The sequence below is a fragment of the Penaeus vannamei genome, chromosome 6 (assembly GCF_042767895.1).
Source record: "Penaeus vannamei isolate JL-2024 chromosome 6, ASM4276789v1, whole genome shotgun sequence".
In the NCBI taxonomy this organism is placed as follows: domain Eukaryota; kingdom Metazoa; phylum Arthropoda; class Malacostraca; order Decapoda; family Penaeidae; genus Penaeus; species Penaeus vannamei.
In genome coordinates, this window is record NC_091554.1 from 22,086,957 (window position 1) to 22,091,956 (window position 5,000).

Sequence of the window (5,000 nt, forward strand, 5' to 3'; positions counted from 1 at the left end):
AATTTCTTTTTCTCACAGACACTTTATCGTAAATCAGTTTAATCGAGGATAGGTTACATTAGCTGGAATTTGGTGAGGTTAGGTTAGGTTAGGTTAGGTTAGGTTAGGTTAGGTTAGGCTCAAATTTGACCAGGAGACTCCAAATTTCGTTTTCTCACATAAACTTTATCGTAAATCAGTTTAATTGAGGATAGGTTACATTAGCAGGAATTTGGTGAGGTTAGGTTAGGTTAGGTTAGGTTAGGTTAGGTTCAAATTTTACCAGGAGACTCCGAAATATCGTTTTCTCACATAAACTTTATCGAAAATCAGTTTAATCGAGGATAGGTTACATTAGCTGGAAATTGGTGAGGTTAGGTTAGGTTAGGTTAGGTTAGGTTAGGCTCAAATTTGACCATGAGAATCCAAATTTCGTTTTCTCACAAACTTTATCGTAAATCAGTTTAATCGAGGATAGGTTACATTAGCTGGAATTTGGTGAGGTTAGGTTAGGTTAGGTTAGGTTAGGCTCAAATTTGACCAGGAGACTCCAAATTTCGTTTTCTTACATAAACTTTAGCATAAATCAGTTTAATCGAGGAGAGGTTACATTAGCTGGAATTTGGTGAGGTTAGGTTAGGTTAGGTTAGGCTCATAATCATCATTTAAAATGGAAAATTGGGGGTTTTCGACTCATCTCTCCAAAGGCTGTATTTCGCTAGATTTCGGCGGTTTTTCGACTTATGGGATTTTTCTACTTTTAGCCTTTTTCTCATTATAGATGGGCTTTATAATGATAATTATCATTATTGTCATTATCATCATTATTATCATTACTGTCATTATCGCCCTAATTACCCTTAATATAGTCATTATAATAATCATAATCTTGATTATATAATGTCATTTTCATCATTATAATTACTTTAATAATGATAATGACAATAATGATAATTCTGGAAATAATAACAACAATAATGAGGATTATAAGAACAATAATAGCCGTGTTATAATTACTTTTATTATTACTGTTATCATTGTCGTTATCATTATTAGGAAAATCACTAGAATAGTGTTGATTATTGCTATTATTGCAATTATAAGGCAAACTATTATAATTATCATTGTATAATTATCATAATAATTTTCCTAATTACTCTCATAATTATCATTATTATCGTCATTATTGTCATTATTGATAGGGTTATCATCAAACTCATCATAATTACCAGAATTATTGCTAAGATCATCATAATAATCATTATAATGAGTATTATTGTCATTATTATTACCCATTGATAATGAAATAATGGCTAAAACTAATAAAATCCCAAAAGTCGAATAAACGGTAAAACCTAGCCTTTTGAGAGAAACGTCGAGAAAAAAACCTTTTTCGCCTTTAAAATTTAATACTGATTTTAACATGAATTCCGGTGATTTTCATGATAATTCCTTTATTATTAACAATAGTAATGATAATTATATTGATAATGACAATAATGATAATAATAATAAAATGATAATTATAATGAAAATGTTGATAATTACTGCAATAATAGCAATAATTAACTCTATTCTAATAATTTTCATACTAATAATTTTATTAGTTTTAGCCTTTATTTTATCATAAATGGATTTTATGATTTTTATTATCATTATGATCATTATTGTCATTATTATGATTATCATCATCATAGTCATTATCGTCATGATTATCATTATTATCGTTATCGTTATTGTAGTTATGATATTTATTATGCTAATTATTTTTTTATCATTATAACTATTTTTATAATGATAATAACAATAATGATAATTTTAGAAATAATAATGACAATAGTACTCATCATAATGACAATAATGATGATATTATTATTTCTATATTCAGTATTAGTATTAAAATTATTAGAATAGGGTTAATTATTTCTATTATTCCAGTAATTATCAAAATTATCATTATAATTATTATTTCATTGTTATTATATTTTTATTGTCATTATCATAATAATTGCCATTATTGTTAATAATAAAAGAATTATCATGAAAGTCATCAAAAGTACCAGAATTCATGTTAAAATCATCATAATTATCATTTAAAAAGCGAAAAAGTTTATTTTTTACGTTTCTCTAAAAAGGCTGTATACACTAGATTTTTCCGTTTTTTCGACTATTGGGATTTTATTAGTTTCAGCCTTTACTTCATTATAAATGGACATCAATGATAATTTTAGAAATAATAATGACAATAATACTCATCATATTTCTATATTCATTATTAGTATTGAAATATTAGAAGAGAGTTAATTATTGTTATTATTGCAGTAATTATCAATATCATCATTATAATTATCATTATATTTTTATTATCATTGTTATTGTCATTATCATCATAATTATCATCATTATTGTCAAAGGAATTATCATGAAAATCACCATAATTATCTGAATTCATGGTAAAATCATCATAATTGTCATTTAAAAGCGAAAAAGGTTTCTTTCGACGTTTCTCTCAAAAGGCTGTATACGCTAGATTTTACCGTTTTTTTTACATGGGATTATATTAGTTTTAGGCTTAATTTCATTATAAATGGACTCTATGAATATTATTATCATCATGACCATCATTATTGTCATTATTCTTATGATTATCATCATTTTAGACATTATCGTCAAAATTATCATTATTATCATTATCATTATTAAAGTTATAATGATTATTATGCTAATTATTCCTATCATTTTCATCATTAAAACCATTTTTATAATAACAATAATGATAATTTTAGAAATAATAATGACAATAATACTCATTGTAATAAAATAAAGATTATATTATTAATTCTATTGTCATTATTAGTATGGAAATTATTAGAATAGAGTTAATTATTGCTATTATTGCAGTAATTATCAAAATTACCATTATAATTATTTTTTATTATTATTATCATTATTGTTGTCATTATCATCATAATTATCATTATTGTTAATAATGAAGGGATTATAATGAAAATCATCATAATTACCTGAATTCATGTTAAAATCATAATTATCATTTAAAAAACAAACTTTTTTTTCGACGTTTCACTAAAAAGGTTGTAATACGATAGATTTTGCTGTTTTTTTTCGACTTTTGGGATTTTATTAGAATAGCCTTTATTTCATTATAAATAGACTGTATGATTATTATCATCATTATTGTCATTATTCTTATGATTATCATCATTATAGTCTTTATCGTCATGATTATCATTATCATTATTGCATTTATAATGATTATTTTGCTAATTATTACTGTCATTTTCATCATAACTATACTTATAATGATAATAACAATAATAATAATTTTAGAAATAATAATGACAATAATACCCTTTATGATACCAATAATAATATTATTATTATTTCTATTGTCATTATTAGTATGAAAATTATTAGAATAGAGTTAACTATTACTAATATTGCAGTAATCAAAATTATCATGATAATTATCATTTTATTATCATCATTATCATTGTCATTAGCATCCTAATTATCATCATTATTGTTAATAATAAAGGGTTTATCATGAAAATCATCATAATTACCTGAATTCATGGTAAAATCATCATAATTATCATTCAAAAGTGAAAAAGGGTTTTTTCGACGTTTCTCTCAGATTTTGCCGTTTTTTGGACTTTTGGGATTTTATTAGTTTTGGCCTTTATTTCATTATAAATGGACTATGATTATTATTATCATTGTCATCATTATTGTCATTATTCTTATCATTATCATCATTGTAATCATTATCGTCATGATTATCATTATCATTATCATTATTGCAGTTATAATGATTATTATGCTAATTATTAGTTACTTTCATCATTATAACTATTTATATAATGATAACAATAATGAGAAATTCAAAAATAATAATGACAATAATACTCATTATAATAACAATGATAATGATATTATTATTTCTATTGTCATTATTAGTATGAAAATTATTAGAATAGAGTTAATTATTGCTATTATTGCAGTAATTATGAAAATTATCATTATAATTATCATTTTATTATTTTTATCATTATTGTTGTTTATCATAATAATTATCATCATTTTTGTTAATGATATAGGAATTATCATGAAAATCATCATAATTATCTGAATGCATGTTAAAATCATCATAAATATCATTTAAAAGCGAAAAAGTTTTTTTTTTCGACGTTTCTGTCAAAAGGATAGATTTTGCCGTTTTTTCGCTTTCTGGGATTTTATTAGTTTTAGCCTTTACTTCATTATAAATGGACTATGGTTATTATTATTATCATTATTGTCATTATTCTTATGATTATCATCATTATAGTCATTATCGTCATGATTATCATTATCATTATTGCAGTTATGATGATTATTATGCTAATTGTTACTGTCATTTTTATCATTATAACTATTTTTATAATGATAACAATAATGATAATTTTAGAAATAAAAATAATACTCAATATAATAATAATGATATTATTATTATTTCTATTGTCATTATTAGTATGAAAATTATTAGAATAGAGTTAATTATTACTATTATTGCAGTAGTTATCAAAATTATCATTATAGTTATCATATTATTATCGTTATTATTGTCATTATCATCATAATTATCACTATTATTATTTGAAAGCGAAAAATTGTTTTTTTTCGACGTTTCTATCAAAAGGCTGTAATACGCTAGATTCTCCTTTTTTCGAATTTATGGATTTTATTAGTTTTAGCCTTTATTTCATTATAAATGGACTCTATGTTTATTATTATCATTATTGTCATTATTCTTATGATTATCATAATTATAGTCAGTATCATGATTATCACTATTATCATTATCATTATTACAGTTATAATGATTATTATGCTAATTAATACTGTCATTCTCATCAGTATAACTATTTTTATAATGATAACAACAATAATTATAATTTTGGAAATATTAATGACAATAATACTCATTATAATAACAATAATAAGAATATTATTATTTCTAT